At 39.1% G+C, this 21,517-nt stretch overlaps 1 long non-coding RNA gene across 3 annotated transcripts in view; it reads left to right on the top strand.

Annotated features, from left to right (window-relative positions):
• The first annotated feature begins 5,941 nt into the window (after window positions 1-5,941).
• LOC121072020 overlaps window positions 5,942-21,517 on the top strand; it is a 66,988-nt gene continuing 51,412 nt past the window's right edge. For all 3 annotated transcript variants that reach the window (XR_005820941.1, XR_005820939.1, XR_005820940.1), the window contains exon 1: window positions 5,942-6,029. This is a non-coding gene — a long non-coding RNA (uncharacterized LOC121072020). The remainder of the gene's footprint in view (window positions 6,030-21,517) is intronic.

Genomic DNA, 21,517 nt, shown 5'->3' with positions numbered 1-21,517 from the left:
GCATGCACTTACTCTATTAAAAAAAAATCTTTATTTGCTGTTTCATTATGTTACAGATAGGTAATCTGCATGTCTCTAGGGATACATTCTCTTTTCAAAGCCTGTTGGTCTCATGTTTTACTAGATGGACTGCTTGCTGTCAGTCCTTCCTTTTCCTGCTATATCTCTTTGTTAAACACAAGGAATACTTTTTCACAAAACAGAACTAGATTTTTTTTTTCAGATATAGTAGGTATTCAACGCCATGCTCCCTAACAGAGCAGAGGAGGTCAGTAGCTAAAGGTCTTTGTGTTTTGCTAATGTAAACCAGAAGAGTTGTGCTGAAGCCAGTAGAACTGAATGAGTTTGTATCAAATGAGGAAGCACTCAAAATATTTGACGCAGTGAATGCTTTTAAAATGCAAGCTAGTTGGGCTTTTTTTTCTGGTGACTATTTCACTCAATTGCATCTCATGTACAGTTCATATTATGTTCATGATGGACTAAACCATACCCTGTTACCATTCAAATCTACATGGACCTGACTTTATGGGAATGACAAGCTTATGAATATTAAACAGTCTTTTGTTTCTATTTCTGAGGTCAAAGGTAGGAATTAAGTTGCTAGATCAATAGGCTAATATGTGCCAAACTGTGGCCTGCCAGCACAAAGTAATTGACCAATCAACACAAGCTGGACCTCACCAGAAATTGTGTGCTTTACCTCATGATTAATTGGTGTAAGCTCAAGATACTTTGTCTGACCTTTACTAATTAGTTACAAGGCAAAATCTCAACCAAGTGGGACTCTGCATCCAGACAAATTGCTGCAAGTCTTTGCTGCAGTGGTTTGTGTAGTGCTAACGGCGTTCTGGCTGCATCCTCAGTTGAAGTTCCTCCCTCCAGAAAAATGGTTTAAAAATTAGAGGAGAGAAAAAAAAAAAGACATTCTAGGATGATTTTTTAACCTGAGTAGAAACACTAATGGAAACACTGTGAATGAGTGTCTGGTGGAGGAACCCCTATCACCCCTGGATGTACAAGTTGCCAAGCAAGACTCTCCTCTTTTGCTCAGACACTTGGGGTGGTGTCGTACAATTCCTGCTTACTTGATAATGGCCATTTTTCTTTGCCGCTTGCTTTGAATACGTACAATTTGCAGTATTTAAAGGCCTGCCCATCACCTCACCAAGTTCACTTGTGAAATCTCTACTAATCTCAATAGTATCGGGGGCATCCCCAGTAGTTCCACGTTGCAAAATAAACCCTACAAGTCCCGTTGCCGGGGGCTGCTTGAAGAGGACATTCCCTAGCAGCAAAGCAATAAGGTTCTACTAGTCCTCACATCTCCAGCTAGAAGCTCTTTGGCTCTTGGCCCTTATAAGCTCTCTGCTCACCACATGTACGTGTGCCCAATAGTGGTGAACCTTTAATGTTTCACAGGAAAACCCACACCCTTTAGATGATGATCTCTTGCCTCTTTTCTCATTTTAATCTCCTGGTGTACATCCTCCCTCACCAATGAGCAGCTTTGCATAACAGAAAAGCGCTGCTTACAAAAGAGTAATTAAGTTACAAGCTACCAGTAATGGTGTATGGCAACAAAAAGCATAATGCTATACAAAGTAAAACACCGGGGGAGGGAATCAAAGAAAAGGCAAAGCAAAGAAAATCATGTGTGTTAAAGATAAATCTTATGTCATGACCTTAAAAAACTCCAGCTGGGATTCTGCTATTCAGAATAGCCCTTGAAAATGATTTTCAAAGGTTAGCTGCATGTGAAAAAGGAACAAAACAAAGTTTGATCATCTAGGGATTTGCAAACATGTTCATGGGAGCCACCGGAAGGTCCTGTACAAATGACCTGAAAGGAGGGAGAAATAGTTCAGCTTTCCAACCAAGCAAGCAGGAGTGAATGTTCTGCAAACATTTGAATATCAAAGGAGGCATTTTAAAATAAAGCCCTGCTTCACAGGAAGCCAATTTAATGAACCCACACCAGAAAAAAAAAAAAAAAAAAATTACAAGACTGGAATACATTACTAAGTGAGATCACTCCATTCTGAGGCCTGCCATTTCGCAGAGGTTTTTCTGCGCAGGTCAAGGATCTGAACCTCACAGTACAACTAGTAGGATGAGGGAAAGAAGCTCAGGTTCAGAAAGGACCTGGATTAATGTATAACATTTGAGAATGCATCTGGAGCCAGGTGCTGCTAGAAAAACAGTAGACACTTGGCATGCAATAATCCTTTCAGCAGGTTTAATGAAGCTTTGTCTCAGATGGTCCCTTCTGGCTTATAACTTCTTATTACTCTGCATCCTTGCTGATTTGTCTGTTGCTGATGAAAAGCTACTACTACAATTCCTAAAAGCTGGGCTGGAGCTTTGGCTTGTTTTCTGATGTATCTTTTCATGCAGATGAAGGTAGAAAGAAACCTTAAGAAGCAGTCTTAGAGATAGGCACCTTGAGTGCAAGTTCCATGTTGGTGAAGGGGAAATTATGTTCCTATCAGTTCAGCACCATGTAGTCCTATGCACCAGCAACATTCCAGCAGGCACTATTTGTTTCCCATTTTTTCTTTTATATTTTCTGGAACTCCCAAGTAGTAGGGCTATTTATGCTCTCTTAGAGTCCCATTTTGTAAAAAGGAACCCCAGATACACCCAGTTTCGAGCAGTGGAAGGCCCTGTGCAAGATTTCTGCACGTCTTACTGCCAGAGCAAGTCTAAAGTACAAACGGGTTATCTGAAGAGTTAGACGCATTCATGTCTCTTAATAGTAGCCTGGTTCTTACTTCCAACTCCAGATGTCTCTGCACCAATAATTACAATAAATCAGGAAACTCAATATGTCCTCATTATTCTATTCCTCAATTAGCTCTAGACCCCCACTGGAGCTGGGAGACTGAATTAGTTGGACTCAATTCCGTGCCAGTTCAATGCTTGTGTCCACCATACACATAAAAGTTTTTCATAAAATAATCTGGTTTTGATATAAAAAGCCTGACACAGGCAGGAACAATGTAACTAAGCAAGAAATGTAGGCGTAGAATCACAAGTATGATGGGAGATAAAGATGAAAAAGAATTATGTCAGTATAGATCCACTGAAGGCAATGAAAACGTGCTGATTTACACCAACTGTAGTCTTTACTAAGGTAACAGTATAAAAGTATCACTGGGAGTATAACAAATGTTTCTTTCTAGACACAATGGTTTGCAGCCAGCTATGGCTGTGAGTTGCATGTGCTTACACCAGGGCTTAATTTGGCACAATAGCTATAAACATGATACAGCTTAGAGAAAGACTTATGCTGTCTTTGTAGGTAGCTGACAGCAGAGATCTCCCAGTAAAACCATAGTGGTGAGGTACAAAAAGAGACGTGAATGGAAGCTCAGATGGTACAACTACAGTAATCTGTATGACAATATTTGTGTCGCCTAACTCCGCCTGTGTGAGCAAAGGACATAGAGGAAATGCATTACAAGAGCCCTAAAAATTCTTGAATCTGGGATGGGCATGCTATTTTGTCTTCTGATGAGCTGTTGGAAGGGATAATTCTCCAGGGGCTGTCAGATGAGTTGTTCTCCATGTATAAGCTACCAGACTTAGCAGATTTGGTCAGTGTGTTTCCAGTCTGGTTCCTCTTTTCCTGCAGGTATAGTAGGAGTGGGTTTGTCTTTTGGTTTGTAGCTTGAGAACAGAAGATGAGGAAAATCCTCTCTTCTAAGAAAAACTGGTGCAAACTGGCATTGCTATGATTTTCCTTGAGACATTTGGATGGGCCCGTGTCCTTAAAATGAACCACTAGAGCTGAGCAATTTGTTCATACCATCTACCCTGGTGTCATGTTGGGGTGTAACAAGTTGGACAAATCCAGAGAAGCAGCTCTGGATCAGCAGGAAGCAACAACAATGGAGTGTGCCATAGATTCTGTGAAGGAGTGAAAAACCTGTGCACCTCTGAAAACCAGCAAGCATGTACAAAATAACAGTAGTTCAGATCCATCACTTACCTAAACAAAGATGTGGTAAAGATGGCCAGGGTGGCTGCTGCACATCTTGTGACCTGGTTCTTCTACACAGAATTGATTCAGTTTGCAATCAACAGCGCTGACCTGGAAACAAAACTGCTTTTCATATTTTAAATTATTCAGTTATGAAAATTATTTTTAAAAGAAAAAAAGATCCAGAGAGAGTTGTATTTTAAATTTACTAATTCTTTTAAATAATAGTGGGGGAGGGAGAATCTGGCATGTAGCCATGGATGGAGATAGGACTGTGGTTGAGATGAACTGTGTGTTCCCAGATTAGTAACTCTCACTGTGTTGCTTTACCTTGGAGAGTAACAACCGGGATGAGACTGATGGCTAAATTGGCCCTCAGAAATGCACAGAAGATATAAATGTGATCTGGAGAACTCAAGTTGGAGCATATGCTTTGCACACAGGGAAATGAAGGCAGCTTTTTTGCAGTCAAAGCAGATCTATAATTATAGATATATACTTATAACTATTATTAATACAAGAAGGTGGAGGGAGAATGTATGTGGAGAATATTTCTAGTCATTAAAGTATGTACTGGAATAGCTAGCAGTGCTGTGGTTGGCACACTGTGAACTTCCCATGTTTTATCTCTGAAACGATGTGAGATCACCCATCTGCTTCTGTTCTGCAAGCTGGCTTCTCCTTGTGAAAGAAATTGCTTTGTGTATCCCATCAGGACATAGCTTGAAATATTAGCTTGCACTGTTGACTTTCTCTCTATTCTCTCTAGCATCAGCCTTATGAGTAGACACCACCAAAGGATTCACGTGTGATCTGATGTGTTGTGGCATAGGAACCTGCTACAACCTTCCATGTTGTCAATGTAAGGAAACATATTCAACAACAGAAGCTGGAGTTAGATTTTTTTTTTCCTTTTTTGATTTTTCATTTTTCCTTGTTACAGTTGGTATTTCCAGTCTGAGAGAACAAGGAAGCAAGAAGGGAAAATGGGCAGGGAAGGGGAAACAATGTTTAGCATGCAATCCTCACTTTTGACATCCTTGTCTCATTTGCGTCTCTCTTTTGTGTGTAGAGTCTGTCTAAATGTCTCTATAGTGACGTTTGCTAAAGACTTTCCCATATGTGAATCTGTTCTCCCCTGTCTACTCTATTTGACCTGACATTTTCTATGCCAAATGGTGTCTGCATTAGGCTGCATTGTTAAAATTTTCAGGGGGGAATGAGGAGGGGAAGTACAACTGTTATACATAAAGGTAAAAAAAAAATCGGCTGTATTTTTTTTATTTATTTTTTTTTTGCTGGTGGTGGTTGGTTGTTTGTTTTCCTAGTAATTAAAACTGAAAATTCTCCTTGCCAAGTTGAGGAAGGTAGCAAGGCCAGCATATTCTGCATGTCTTCACCCCCTTTGAATTCTACAGGATGACAGCACTATGTCATTCCAGTCTCTCTGTTTTTTAGGGAGAAAACTACTAAAACTTTAAAGTAACCTCAAAATCAATGTTTGCAATTTTTTTTCTTAATTTGGTTACAAATCCTCAGAAATTTGTGTTGCAGGGTACTCAGGTACTGAGCAGGGCTTCTGTCATGCCGTGACACTGGAGAGTTTTGCTCTTCTGGGTGTTCAAGATGATGCCAATTAGTATTAAAGCAGCATGCCAAAAAAAAGCAGAAGACATTTAAAGGGCCAATCAGAGGTGTTATGTCCCCAGGGTGGGTTTCTATATGGCAGGGTTGCATGCACAGCTGGTAAAGGATGAGGCTGAAGCAATGAGCCCAGGGGCCTTGCCTTTCTCCTAAGGTCTCTTGCTCTTCTGGTTGCTCAGAGATGGGTCAAAGCCAAAATACAAATGTGAAGTCACAAATTCAAGGGTATTTACAAAGCATCTAAGGAATTAGTGTGCAAACCATGTTTTGTGGCTGTAGTTTTTAATCACTTTTCTCTTTCTATAGACTCTTCATGGTCTCAGAGAAGACTACAAAAATGATTCATCAAAAGAAACCCAACTAGCCCACAACATATATGCTAGCAAGAGAACAGCGTTAGGTAGGAATAAAGGCAATAAATGTATGTCCTAAGTCTTGGTTTTATGTGTTTGTAACTTTGCACAAGACAAACTGCTGAGTCATCTCTGTCCCCAGCTTTAATTTGCTTCTTGATTTTAAGAAAAAGATTAAGAAAAGCTCCTTCTAATTCCTCAGAGTGTTCTGCATTCAATTAAATATGCAGCAGGTCAGTTTTTCCACTGTGAGGCACTGGAGAACATGTTAAAGGATTATATTGTCATTGTGGGTGTGAGATAAATTGTGAATAAAAGATGAGGCAAGGGCAGGGGGGAAGAATCATGCTGTAAGAGGAGAAAGGATTTACTCCCTTAAAAGAAGCTTCCAAATCTCTGTCTAATCTTAGCCTCTCTTCTGTGTCCCCTGCTACTGCAACACCTCCCCTCCTCTGCCCCCTTTTCCTTCTCACTGACCTCCTGTGCTTAGAAGGTGAACAACGTCAGAATTTAAGCAAGCCCAAGCTAAACACTTTGACAGTATGCAAATTATTTGCCTTAACTCTCCCAGTATCATCACAGCAAAAGTTCCCATTACAGTTGGTGTGGATGTTCTTGTATCTAGTACCTAAATAGACAGTTTCATTGAACGTAAGTAGGACCAAAAGGCCTTGCCACAGGACTAATACCCCCAAGGTCACTTGGGATTCTGGTGTGGGGTTCCCTCTGTGCTGCTGTAGTGCAGGTGTCGAAGCAAATTTGAAGGTAAGCAAGATGAGCAAGTCTGTCTAAAAACAAGTGATCAGGAGCAAGCAAAAAGCTTGAAAAAAACATGTAATCTTGAGTTCTTTTTTTCTTTTAAAGAATAGTGGTGATTTTTTTAAATTATTTTTATTTTTTAAAACAAGCAAAATACATAAAGTTGATTTTATGCTTGTACTTGCATATTCTGATGTGGTTGTTGTTCCATCTTTTTGCTTTAGCAACTTTAATTTCATTTTATTTTTTGAGTTTCAAGTCAATGTGAAATTAATGATATTAGGAAATTTGAGGTAATGTTGAAGACCTGAGCCCAACTGATATTTTCAGAGAAAGAGGAGGGGTTTGGGTTACCCCAGGTAACCCAATGCAGGTCTTCCCTGTCTTGAAAAATATCCTAATGTCTCTGTCCCACAGAGAAACTACTATAGCAACCAGGCTAGACAGAGAGACTCTCTCCATGATGTTTGGTCTAATTTTTCAGCTCTCTTTTGCTTATCTTGTCTTCTAGTACCAGCAAGAACTAGTTTCTGCTTACCTCAGTGATGTTCTACAGATATCTTCCCACCTAAGGTCATCACTAGTCTTATTAGAACAGAGGTCTTAATTTCTGTTTGCTAGTAGTGATAGGCATTGCCCAGTGCTTGCTTTTCACTTGTCTTTTTCATCTTATCAACTTTCTATTCATTCTTTCTCACTTAATCAAATTGATGTCCTCCTCTGCTAATGGTGTATCCATTATTTGTAAAGAATTAAAAAAAAAAAAAAAATAATACTAGGGAGAATGAAAAAGAGGTACGGCATAGATAATATTCCTCAGTTATCTCAGACTCAATTTCACCACCGAATATAATGCAGAGTGCAAATATCCTTCACTTTGATTTGTGATACGGCAGGTCTTGGAAGGGTCTGGTGGGAGAGGTGTTGTGTATACATTTCATTAGGGCCCTAAACTGCAAACACTCAACAAACAAGGCAGAGTCAAGAGGCAAATGAAGGTCTAGAGTTGTGAGTAAAACTAGATGGTACCGTGCACTAGGTCAGTAATCACCAAAAACTAAAATGAAGCTTGCTGACTACCAAACCTGACTTTGGACCGGTCTTGCCCAAGCTGCACAATGGGATCCATCCTCAGCTTCATTTGAAAAACACATTGTGGAACAAGCTGGAATTAAATAACTACCACAACTTCTATCCCATATCTCTTGCATTTGAAGAAAAAAGTATGCTTATACAAGAGCACAGTTTTTACTGTTCTTACAGCCCCACTCTCAGCTAAAGATATTAATGTTATTCTCACAGTATTTATTTATAAAGAAAATTTATTCTGGTTGGTGGGGGGTGACATTTATGCTGATTTTACCACAGCCTTTTCACTGCCTGTGTCTTTTATTATAGCTGTATTTCTTTCATTGCCTGCTGTTCATCCCCTCTTAGAAGTAAAATATTTTAGCAAGCTGACCATCTGATGAAACGTTTTTTCTGCTAGGTTCAGAATATATTTATGAAGTAGCATTGGAGGAGTGAAGGCATATAACATTTTCAGACAGTGTGTCACAGTATAAGGGTGATGTAGGTTTATGGGAGATATAAGAGAAAGGAGGGAATCACTTCCTTAGGGTGATTAAGCAGATTTTATTTACAGCACAAACTGGACACATGCAAATTGAGTATCCATTAAACACAGCATTGCTTTAGATTTCAGGCAGCTGGAGATGAATGTTTGGTATTAATTTTCACCTAACATAGAAATGTTAGATCAAGTTAAAGTTTAGTATATATCAAGTGTTCTTAAGTTTAAAAAAAAAAAAAAAAGGCAAGAAAAGCAGAGATGTTGCAATTATTCTTAGAGAAACTACTACAAGTACAATAAAATGAAAATGCAAAGTCAAATTTCAAGAAAAGTAAACCATTTAAGGGAAGGAAAAGTGCTAAGCAGAACCAGGCAGTTTAAGCTCTGCCCTCTAGTTTTTCTCCAGATATGTATATATGGAGAGTGTGTGTGTGTATATATATATATATTTTTTTTTTTTTTTCACGCTATTGTGGTAACTGGTGAGAACTGGGAGAAGGCAGGTCTTTGCCTGCATCTTGCTTCTCCCTTCATCTTCAGGGTTGCTTCCCAGAAAAGTCATCTGTGATCTGTGCTCCCTACTGATGCCACAGTGCATAGGAAGGGAAGCAGCTGGGACTCACCCTCCTTGTGCAGAAGGCATCAGATGATGGCCAACCAAGAAATGAGGCATATTCACCCAAGGATCTGACCCGAGGTCCCAGGGGAGACAAAGAAGATGAGACCTCTGCTGGGTCTGGCACTGAAGCTGCTAATTAGTGTGAGGAAGAAATTAATAAAAGTGAAAGGATGAATAAGTGGCAGCCAGGACCACACCTAGTGATGACTGAGCAGTCATGGTGCCCACTGCTCTTCCATACGTATTATGAAACTGCTTTTTGCCCACATCAAACCAAATACAGAAAACCCATAATGGGAATGTGGCTTAAAATGAATTTACTTGCATGATGGCAGAACAGGGACCAAAAACCCCTCTCCTCTGGTGAGTCTCAGACCTGTTCCCAGCTCATGGTCTTTCCTATGCAAAATCCCATTGTCATCAGTCTGAGCCACTGCTCTCCATAAGGAACAGATTCTGGGAGTGAGGGCGACAGGATCCTGACCTCGCTTGCAGATGTGCAGATCAGGTGCATTTCTTGAGAGTTAGACCCATGTTTCTGCAGGGCAAATAGGTAAGCATGGAGCAGGCTGGCATTTACGCCTTTTACTCAGCACCACATGCTTTGCACATGTTCACCTTCACCATCTCCCCGGTCTTTTTTGCAGGAACAAAATATGCTGAAGTATAGGAGATAAAAATCTCACTGGCTTTACAGGTTTCAATTAAATATATCTATTAATGTTATCCTCATGCGCTTATTTATAAAACAGAATTTATTTTTTTCTGCAAGTCATTCCCATAGCTGCTGCTACTGCTATGAAAGTGCTTTCCTTGACTTCATATTTTAGTATCAGCATATTTCTTTAGCTACTTTCTATTCATCCCACCTTAGAAATAAAATATTTCATTGAAATGTCCATCTGATAAAATATTCCTCCTTAGACATATATTTACTCAAACAGTATTTGAAAAGTAAATTTGTATAACGTTTAAGGCAGAAAGTGGTGCCAACGTCAATAAATTAGTGGCAGGCTAACCTGCAGGTTTGTAGGCATTCTCTTTCTGCAGTAATATACAGTATATCGTTGTTAGTAGCGATATACATGCTCGTATAGATCCCAATTCCAGCAAAACTTATGTACATGATTTGAACAGAGTCAAGTGCTCTAGTTATCCAAACTGGAATAGGCTTTTATGTACATACCTGCAGATTGAAGCTTCCTTGGACCATTTGGGGTCTCACAAAATCATGTCTTTTATGAATTCCCAAACTGTGTGAAGAGCAGAAAAGCTTCAGTAAAATACAGAGGAGTATTTATTACGTATTAAGATGGGGTTCATTGCAAACTTAAGTATGGATTTTAATCTAGAACATACTGCATTTTGGATTCAGAGTTCAACTGCATCCCAAGTCCCTGAGCAGAATTTCCCATTGACTCACAAGGGTTTCACCAGGGATCCAGGGCAGCCAGCTGCCAGTGCCTACATCTCAGCGCTGCAGGCGAGTTCTCCTCCCCTTTGGCTGCATTATGAAGTCTGAAGCCTGGCTTGTTTCTTGCTCATTACTTAAGTGAGAGACAGTCAAGGCACATCCGTAGCTGAGACTGGATGAGTTGCTAGCATTTCACTGTGCACAGATCCCTGCTTCATTCACATGCTCTAGAGCTTCTTTCTATAGCCTCAGCTGTATGTCCACTTGGTCCAAATTGATGAAGCTATGTGGATTGAGTGGTGCAAGATATGCTCCCTGACGTGCTGTAATGAGACTTCAGTGTGATTGAACAAGGAATTCATGAACACTTGAATGTGACACATATTATGAATTATACAGGCCAGAATAAAATGCAAGACTTTACCTCACTGTACAGGAGCCCATTTCCACAATCTCCTGTTTAATGCATTACATGTCCTGTCCAAGGAAGCCTGAAAACACAAGGGGATTGAGTGCAGCGGAAAGTTGCCATAGCTGTACTGCTGGCTCTCAGGGTTGCTTTTGTGTGGGCATTTTGGCAACTGGGGACTGTTTGTGTATTACAGCAAACAAGAGACTCTTCTATGTCTGACCACTGTTTATGAAAGGCTTTGCAAACGACATAAGCTGTATGTGTTATTTTAGCCCCTTAGCTGGCTCATTACACAGTAAATAAAAGCTCTAGGAACTGGAGGAGAAAAATACAAATGGATTCAAAGGTAAATATCTCACGTCCGCAGCTCTTTGCTAAAATTCTTGTTACACTGGCAGAGCATGGAAAGAGGCTTTTCTCTTTATACAGAAATCCTTTTTCTGCTGTGATTTTTTTTTTTTCCTGATGTGATCTGATTTAGTCTTTACCTAAGAAGGAGCAGGGAGGTTTTGCCTCTCAAAGAAGCAAAGTGCCATGTGTTCTCTCTCCAGCCCTGCCTTGTCCTTCCCAGAAGCAGCAGGTGCTGGTCCCTCTCCATTTAGCAACTGCTGCCTTTCACGGCATTTAATTTGGGGTCCTGTGGATCTCACATCCCAGGCCTTTTCCTTGTAAGCACGAAAGCATGACTTGCGCAGGAATAATGTGTTTTTACACCAAAGTGCTGTGCAGGTCACCCAGAGTCATTTGCAAAGCAGAATGTAAAACTGGGGTGAAGACCTAGAGCACTTCCTCTCTTCTTAGCTATTGTCTGTGTAGGCAGGAGACAGCCCATGTCTTGCAAATGCCACGAACATTTATTGTATATTACTTTAATTATAATAACACTTGGGTGCGAGACTCATCTTCTCCAGGTCTTCAGTTTTCCATGCACTCTTTCCTCAGAAGGGCTAAATCTGCAGCAGTATACGCTAATATTTACCAGCTGGTAACCCTTGGTCTAGAGGGCAGCTTCCTGCTGCTGAAGGTACTGGCTGGAGCACCCTGGCTCGGGACTTGGGGCTTTCTCCATCCCCACATTGTGTGTGACAGCAGCAGTCAGCACAGCCCTCCCTCATGTCCTGCTCTCTCTGCCTCTGGTGCTGGGTAGAGTAGGATCAGTGTGTGGTATCCCTAGGCATGCTTCTGTCACTGCTGCCTTCCTGCCTCCCCTCTTGTGGCTGACCAGAGGGATTTCTCTTGCTGTACAACTAAAGAATGGTGCAATGTCACAAGGAAGTTAAATATCATCTTTGTGTGGTACTTCTGAGCATGGGCTTGGTAGCTTAAGTCTGCATTAACTCAGAGATCCTGCTTTCACAAATTGCTTCTGTTTTCTCCATCGTAACTTCAATGTATCTTTTTAAAGATCAATGATACTGGAATGCTTATGTTCTCTCTTTTTCACTTTTTCTCTTCACACTGGTTATCCCAACCCTGCTCTCACTGTCAGCGAGTGAGGAGCCGGCAGACGAGATCTGTGTGCCAGCGGAGCTCCCTTCCCAGGGGTACCCTGCATTCACCTGTCTGCGCCCCTGTTTAATGTGTAATCCTCTGCTTCTGACAAATTAATCTTCTCTGTGCGCAAGCACCAACTGTGACATTACAAGTAGAGGATTACGCTTGCAGGCAGGGAAGAGGTAGCAGAGGAACGTGCACTTTAAACATCCCTTGAAGTTCCTGTTTCTCGTGTATCTTAGTAACAAAGAATTACAAAAAGATGAAAAATGAGAATTTCTAAGATTAATGTAAGACAGCACTTACCAGGTACTGTTTGAAGGCCCCTGTAAAGTTTTGTTGCTGCCATGCAAATCCATCAAGTAAGTGAATACTGCTTCTTTGAAAACCTGTTTGGGAACATCTCTTTGACACAGGTTTTGGGCTTTGAAGGAAATTTTAAATAAAAAGCACATTTTGAGTTGAGGCTAGTGGGCCTGTCTCCAGCATGGGTCAGTGTTGCTGGGCTCAGGTGTCATAAAACCTGATATGGATGGGGACATCAGCCAGATTCAGAGTACTTCCTCATATTTGTACTGCTTTTCCTTCCATTTACTGCCTCCCAATCGTGCCTGTCAGGACACATCTATCATTAAACTCAGTTCAACCATGGGTCCCCATGGGGTTAAGGCTGTGGTTTGTGACACAGGTGTGGTGAGAACCTCAGATGTCCACTCTAGTTTGCTCTGTTGAAGGGAGCTAAGGCATGCTTCTGGCTACTCACTGCTCCTCTCCTTCCCAGGCCTTTTTGAACAGAAGAGGATTAACAGGATTTGCTGTAAGGTGCCTGCTGCCCCTATTACCATTTCTGTAGTCCTCATTAGTTTCATGAAAGCCCTTTTTTGCCTTGCAGCAACTGACAGTAGTTCATTGAGGGTGGAAGTGTGAGTCTCCGGAAGTGAAACTGAGTGTCTTAGAAGTTTTATATAGCACTGGAGTGTTCAGGCAATAAGTATCTTTAGCTATGTCCTTTATGTGTGTTGGTGCAATACTTATGTACTCAATATACCCAGAGTAGTGCTTCACTGTAACGTGGAGCAGCATGATGCAGATATTACTAATTCGTAGAATCACAGAATATCCTGAGTTGGAAGGGACCCACAAAGATCATCAAGTCCAACTCCTGGCTCTACACAGGACCACACAAAAAACAGAACGTGTGTGAGAGCGTTGTCTAAATGCTTCTTGAACTCCAGCAGACTTGGTGCTGTGACCCCTTCCCTGGGGGGGCCTGTCCCAGTGCCTGACCACCCTCTGGGTGCAGAACCTTTCCCTAACACCCAGCCTGACGCTCCCCTGTCCCAGCTCCATGCCGTTCCCTCGGGTCCTGTCGCTGTCCCCAGAGAGCAGAGCTCAGCGCCTGCCCCTCCGCTCCCCTCGTGAGGGAGCTGCAGGCCGCCATGAGGCCTCCCCTCAGCCTGCTCTGCTCTGGGCTGAACAAACCAAGGACTACAGCTATTCCTCATACATCTTCCCTCTATACCCTTCACCACCTTTGTTGCCCTCCTTTGGACTATCTCTAATAGTTTTATATCTTATATTGCGGTGTCCAAAACTGCACACGGTACTTGAGGTGAGGCCACGCCATACTGGAGGTAATTTCTCATTTTTGGTCTTTTGCTTCTAGCTCTCTTGTTAAAAAGCCCAGTTGAATTATCCCAGAAATAATCATTGGTTTAGTATCTGATAATTTATATGGGAGGAAAAAAAGTGGCTTTATTCCATTTTATAGTGCAGTATCCATATCCTATTGGTCCTCTATTCCCATTCCAATCAGCTTGTATTTTTTCAGTGGCGGGATATGTAAGACTAATATTGAATAGGCATAGAAAGCATATAATTGATAAACAATATTTGTCCTTGTATACAGCTGGACATACCAGAGGGTAAATTTGGGTATACTTAAACTGAGGGACACAATTCCTACTGCTGATCCAACTTTGCAGAACACTATCCAGGATCTATAAAGATTGAAACAGGCAGCAAGTATAGTGCAAAACCATTTCTAGTTCAGCTGTCTGTTTGTACTCCAAACTATTGAAACATCCATTATTTGGGATGACATTTTTAATTTCACCATTGGTATATTTCTGCAAAACTTTGGAAAAATTCCTTGTACTATATTTTAAGATGCATTTTAATTAATAACCGCTTTTGAAATGAAATCCTTTGTCTCCAAGCAGGAAAAGAGAGAGAAAGAAAAGCCACATATCATAAATATTTTTTAAAATGCTGTGATGCATTAATATATTCAGTTTTTTCTTAATAAAGATTTTGATTATTAAAAATACAAATTGTCTGATTAATTATAAATTATAATTTGATTTATAAGATGGTGTTACATATTAAATAATGCCAGATGGTGCCATGAGGGCATTAGCTCCCTGTAATAGATTCTGGATGACAAGGGAATTAAAAGAGGACAGAGTCCGTGAACCAAATTAAACAAGCAATGAAAACTCTGCCAGAATAAAAACTGTTCCCAAAGCATTTTTCTCTCTCTTTTTAAAAGTTTTTTTTTTTGTTATGCTTTCAGCCCTTATGATTACAACAGGATTCCAAAGGCCATACAACATGGATTAAATTTTCAATAATTTCACATGCATTATAAGCTTCACCCAATATGTTTACATTCTTTACTAAAACACAAAAATCTATTATTTACCAACATTTTACCAACACTTCTTTTACTGAATGTTAGAGCAGCCGCTCTCTTTACTCATGCTACTCCTTGCTAGGAAAGTTCCCTTTTTCTACCTTAGTTCTAGAAGCTGTGGTACATCATTAATTTAATGCGCAGTTTCTCTTCCTATGCAGAATTAAATTAATTAAATGGCTTTACTTATAGATATGCTTATCTATAAACAAAAATATATGCTTATACATGGAATGGTCTAATAACTACTAAAGTGAATGAAAAACTTCTAAAGAGGCAGGAGGGGGTGGAGAATAGAGTATGTAAATACACAGTTTGAAATTCCAGTGATAGAGACCTTTTTTTTAGCACTGAAGTTGAGGGGGCATTAGTACTTTCATTGCTGACTTTTAATAGAAGTTGCCTGTGTTAAACTCATGTGAGAAAGGGAATTCTGCTTCTTCACTGACCTGAATATCTCTTCTCTTGGCCCTAAGTTCCGATTTCATGTTGGTTCAGTGTATTTAAATATCTGCCATTTCCTATGCTTTTCTTTGCCATGGTATGCCATGTCTTCCATCTTAAAGGAATATTCTAGAGGGAGCTAAAATATGCATCTTTTAATTGCATGCTTTATTTTGAGGGGTATTCAGTAAGAGGTTTCTTGTTTGTTCTTTGCCCAGTGAAATATTGCCATTATGTGAGCACTGCATATTGACTTAGTAATATCCCCTAGAGCATCCTACGGGTAGCTGACCTACAGTGATACTTTCATACCTCTCATTCTCAAAACTTCCAGTTTTAAATTTGGTGCCCTTATTTGATGTCATTAATTCAATATCTACAGAGACTTTCCTTTTCCATCTTGGAATTTCCATGGATTCTGCTGTAGCAGGAATACAGAAAAAAGGTGTATGAGAGACTGACAGTTTTGTAAAATAGTCCTTGTTAGAATGTGCAATAAACATCTTATAAGCCTAATGAATTCTTTATGCTTAGCAAGTGTGTCTTTCCCCTGGGGGCATTGCTTTTTTTTTTTTTTTTTTTTTTTTAATGAAGAGAACATTGAAATAGCCTCATGTATTTTATATTGAAATGTCTGATTCAAAAACACCAATTTCTTTTTTCTTGTGCTCTTGATGCTCTTGTTTTGATATATCATCTTTCTATTGAACAATGACTGATGACTTCTGTTTCTGCCTAATGTGTAATGTTTATAAATGAATCAGAAAAGCAACGTTGCACGTATTTGCATGAGAATATAATGTAATGAAGTTGAACCAATTTTATCTCTGAAATTCCCTATTTAAAGTGCACTAGACTTCAGTATAAGATGATTTAAAACATGCTGAGCCTGGTTATTTTTTTAAACTTGGATTTTCCACATTAGGTAATTCCAATTTTCCAAATTTCTTTTAGTACTGAACAAGACAAAGCTATTGTATCACTCAATGTATGAAGAAACGTATGAAGAAACAGAGGTTTTTTGTTTTTTTTTCTCTTCCTGGTAAGGTTAATTTTTTTGTTGTTCTTGTCTTATGATATAGTTTTAATATAATAAACAGTCCATTTAACTTTGAAATGAAGAATTTCAGTCACTAAAAAAGAAAATCTAGTAATTCTGGTACAAACATGGAAAAAAAAGATTAAATATTCCAAAAGTATAGGTGAAAATCACATTTTTTCCATTCCTTTTTAAGAAGTGTATGCTTGCAAGTTCTTAAGTAGTAATTTTCATTTAGTCTCCAAAAGCGTAGAACTTAAATAATATTTCTACTCAGGCTCTCTGTACCAAAGGTAGTAGGGTGATCTGCCTGAATCTCTTCAACATTACACCATACAATTTTTAGCAACTTTTATGTTATTTTTACAAATTGCTTCTCTCTGATACTCTTAAGCTTCAGGTAAAGACAACTAATTTAATCTTTGCCACACCTAGAGGGTGTTTCCTGAAACTCTCCAACCTCAAATCGTGATCTTGTCGTGTCTCAAGAGAATCTCACAAGATCTTACTTGATCTAGTCTATAGACACAAATTGCTGTAAGGAGACCTCAGCTTTGACTCAGCACTGTGTGTGTGTGTACATAGCTGCATATATGTTTTAATACATAAAACTCAAGTAATTAGTACTTAAAAAGAGTCATCTCACAAAGCAAACAAACAAAAATATCACCCTTTCTTTCATCAGCAATGAATGATGGTAAGGGTCTGTCATGCAATAAAAGTTTTAACTTAGTTTCCTTCCATTTTGGAGCTTCATCTCTGTGATTTCTTCATGAACTGCTCTCTTCTCTTCCACCTCTAATTTCATGAGGTGTAGGGTCTCTGTGTCTTACTTTCAAATACCTATATACCTAAAGGTCTCTGAGTCATCTAAGAAAAGGAATATAAGCAGGCAAACATAACATTGTGACCCGTCATTTGACATTCTGATCCTGGTCTGTATTACCAAACAAATGCTCCCACGCTAGTGAAGCCGGACTGCTTAAGACGGCCGTGATGCAGTTCAAAGGGACTTGAGTCTTTGATTTGCTTCCTCCTGCATATGTGGTTCATCTGTGGAGAAGAGGCACCCCATGTACTAGAGGCTACCAGAGGTCAGCAAGATAAAATGGACTGGAAAAGACCTCTGCCTGAGCATATTGCCTGAGTATTTCCAATTGCTCTCTGAAAGCTATTGCAGTGGAAGGGGGTGAGAATGGGGAAACAAAAAGGATAGGAAATATTGGAAGGATCCAGTAAAAAAGGGGACTGAAAGCACTGGAGAAGTGAAGTTGAAAGGAAAAACTGAGAGAGGATGACATATCTAAGGAAAGGTTGCCCAGTTGCTCCTGTTTCCATTTTCTTGTATTATATAATCAAGCTATAATTAAGCTCTCCAGAAGCATATTAAAACTGACTAAAGGAAATGTGTGTCTTCTGTTTTGTTTTATTGCATTAAGTATTGCACAACAAACTTATGGAACGCCATCCTGAAGGGAGGCTTTTATCTGAATCATGTGAACCAGTTTCATTGTAGACACATCTCAAAATGATCGCATCTTTAGTTTTCAGGACTAATCTTTTACTCAGCTCAGGTTAGGAAAAATATTTTGTTAACTCCATAGATATTTCTGTAAAAGGTACCTTTATGAAGTATTCAAGTTTATCTACCAAATGAGGAAGACTACTGATGCCATTTGCAACTGCTGTTCATATATCGCAAGTAATTAAGTCCACAAGGATTTCTCCCTCTCCACCATAATTAGTTTCAAGATCTGTTCCTGAAAAATGTTCTCTAGGAAAAAACAATTTGAACTAATTTCCTCCATAAAAAAAAAAAAAGAAAATTAAAAAAAAAAGAGAAAAAACTGTGGAAATTAAAAAATTAAAGTTTCATCTATTTAAATTTAATGTCTCATATTTAGGATAAATTAATTGTGAGTTAAGATATAAATTATTTGAACTGAAAATAGCCCAGCATTGTTATTCTTACTCTGGTCTTTTTTGTTCATGAGTATTTTTGATACTATCAGTCTTAAGATGTATAAAATCAGGAATAAGTTTTAAATTGCCAGCTCTTTAAACAACATGATAATCTATAATTGTCTGCTTCCAAAGGCATGCAGGTAAACTGCAAGCTATTAAGAAGTGGGGCAAATAGAGAAATTACTCCCAAGTAAAGTTTAACTGTTTTTTTGTATGTTTGTTTGTTTTTTTTTTCCCTACATGTAAATCATCTGTAGACGGGAAACATTTCTGAATAGTTTTGTTCAGGTATGTAACTCTATTAAAAGAATTGTTCTTACACTAAGGTTGACCTAGACTGGAGTTTTAAAAACTGAAATTTGACAAAACATGAAAGATTGTTGAACTAAACGTGCAATTAATTTAACTTGTATTTCTAACACACACAATACCAGCCATAATTTTTCTAACCTCCTCTGCTTTCCCTCTCTATTCATTGCACATTTAAATTCATTATGGAAAAAAATTGGGGAAAAAAATCCCTGATAGTTATTTTTATGATCAAACACCTTTTCCAATTAGTCTTGGCACCTCACTATAATCACGATGAATGTTATTAATTCAGCAGTCTACATCCTATTAAGGGTTTCATCAGAGTAGTGTGTTCAGGAACTTAATGGCTTTTGCATATTAATGCCACTGGTCTTGTATCCGTACTGCTGCGTACTATCATGCATTTGCTCTCATACATGTGCATACAAACATATAAACTTACGATTGCATACAAATACTGATCAGATGAATGAAAGGCTACGAAAGAGCATTTTGAATTTAAGCAAGCATTTTAAGTAAATTTATTCTACACTGAAAGTGTTCTCCTCGTAACAAAAGATACAGTGCCATTAGAAATCAGTAGGATATCAGGGCAACACAGAAAAAGAAAAGGAGTAGTAGTTGCTAGGCATGGTGCTCAGGCCTTGGGGTATTTGAGCTCATGGTAAATGCACACTTTAGGTATATAACTATGAGGGTAATTTAAATAAGAGTGATTAAAGCAGAGATATGGTGCTTTGTGAGAAATCTTGAAGGTTAGCAGTGATTTGTAGGGCAAAAATTTGAGGAACCACTGGGCTATACCAACCAGTCTGACAGTCAACTTTTCTTTCTTTCGACAACAAAATAAGAAAATGTATGAGCTATCCATCCTTCAGAGGATTTTGTCTCACCCTGTGTGTATTACAGATCATGCTCCTTATTTATCTTTTCTCTGGTAAACCTATAGTTCCTCCCTAATCTTCGAAGATAATCTAGACATTTTTGAAAATTTAAGTGATGGACAGTCAGTTGATCGTGATTTAAATTGTCCCACTAAAAATGACCAATATTTAAATGTCTATATCCTAGACATACTTATCATGTCTATCTAAATTATCTCTATTTCTTCTTCCATACTGTCTTGTGTTTTTTTTTTCTTTTTTCTTAATTTATTCAAAATTTCTTCTATCTTTGGATTTTAAATATCTGGAGCATCTCCTGCAAATTGCTGCAGAACCTTGTATGTTCCTGAATTGCTCTTTAATGTCAGTTTGGCATTCCTCTAGAACACTCCTTTTTGTATGTCTGTTTAAAGATTCAGCAGCACATACCAAAATTTTGACCTGGACCTGAGCTGCAGTTCCTGTTTCTTCTAAGTTGTTGAGGGTGTCCTGCTTGTTTGACCCTTCTCAGAGGTAAATTCAACCACATCACTCCCTTCTGTAGTGTTTTCTTAAAAACAAAACAAAACTACAAACCCCTATGCCCTGATGGCGTTACTGTTGCAGCTCTTGAGCAGGCTTTGACTTGGAGGGAACAATCCTTGCACTTCAAACTTGAGCTCTTTCCCTGTCTTCCAGAAGGAGCATTATGCAAGATCTATTTAGATATTATGCCCTCATCAGGAAGCACATTTAGAGCTGAGCAATGAAATAGTCCTTGTATCACTAATTAAAATTCAGTGGTGAGGTTGTTTAATTACTCCCTCCACTGAAAATTCTTACTTTACTTTTCACATTTATTCTGGTAATAACGTGTTGAAGAGCTCATCAGGCTCTGAAGGAAGGCAACAATTTTTTCTCATGTACATAATCATTAAACTGACAAATAGGCACAGCACTATACAGTTATCAATATTAGCACTGCAGCCCCATCACTATTAAAACTCTTTGTGGCAGGGGATTAAAGTGCATAATGGGGGAAAAAATGGTGGGAAACAACTAAGTTTGAGATCCTTCCCTCCTAGCAGCCACCTCAAATCAATTCGTACTGAACACTCCTCCTTCCTGTACAGAAGCAAGATGAGTGCATTTGATTCTGAAGGGAGGGAAAAAAAAAAAAAAAAAAAGTAATGGCCTTATTTGCTTTTTCTTTGTGGTTTAGGCTAAAATGATCTCCTTTCTATTTCTTCCTTTTTTTTTTTTTTTTTTTTTTCCATTCATGATGTTAAGACTTCAAAACTGGTAGATGAATATAACTGTCTGCTGCAGACGGCTTTGAAATTCAGTTACTGGCTCTCACTCCCAGTGAAATAAGTGGTGTGGAGGGGAGAATTCCCAAATTATCTTGTTGAATCTTGACTTGGGTTAAATAACTGTTTTTCAGCTGCTCAGGCATCTTCTCTGACTTCAGAGAATCAGAGTGGAAAGGAAAGACCACCCAATTTCACAAGAATAAGCTTGCCATCCACAGGCTGTCTCTGTGATCTGTATAAATAGGGCCTTATAACCAGGTGAAGTTTTCAGGAGTGTCTGGTCTTGCTATACCAGGGAGAAACAGAACTGCAGCAAATGGAAATAAAAAAATACCTGCAGCTGTGTTGATCATTGCAGTTAGGGTTATAAGGCTATAAGCATAGCAGGAGATGGGGGCGGGGCGGGGGTGTTGGTTCTCATAAGTGCTCTAGAAGGGTGAGATAGTGGCTGAGAGAGGGATCTTCAATGCACTGTGAATGCAATGTCTCATGGCAGGTCCAGGGATCAGGGGTAGGATAATGTATGTTTTGAAAACCCAGCTCGGTAGTTTTGAGGCAAATGAGAGGAAGCCAATGATAAGGTAAGAATTGTGATTTGGAGCAAGTTTATAATATGAAAGAAAAGGGGAAAAA

The sequence above is a fragment of the Cygnus olor genome, chromosome 6 (genome assembly GCF_009769625.2).
Source record: "Cygnus olor isolate bCygOlo1 chromosome 6, bCygOlo1.pri.v2, whole genome shotgun sequence".
In the NCBI taxonomy this organism is placed as follows: domain Eukaryota; kingdom Metazoa; phylum Chordata; class Aves; order Anseriformes; family Anatidae; genus Cygnus; species Cygnus olor.
Note: the sequence above shows the minus strand (reverse complement) of the source record. Positions and strands in the feature narration are given on the sequence as shown.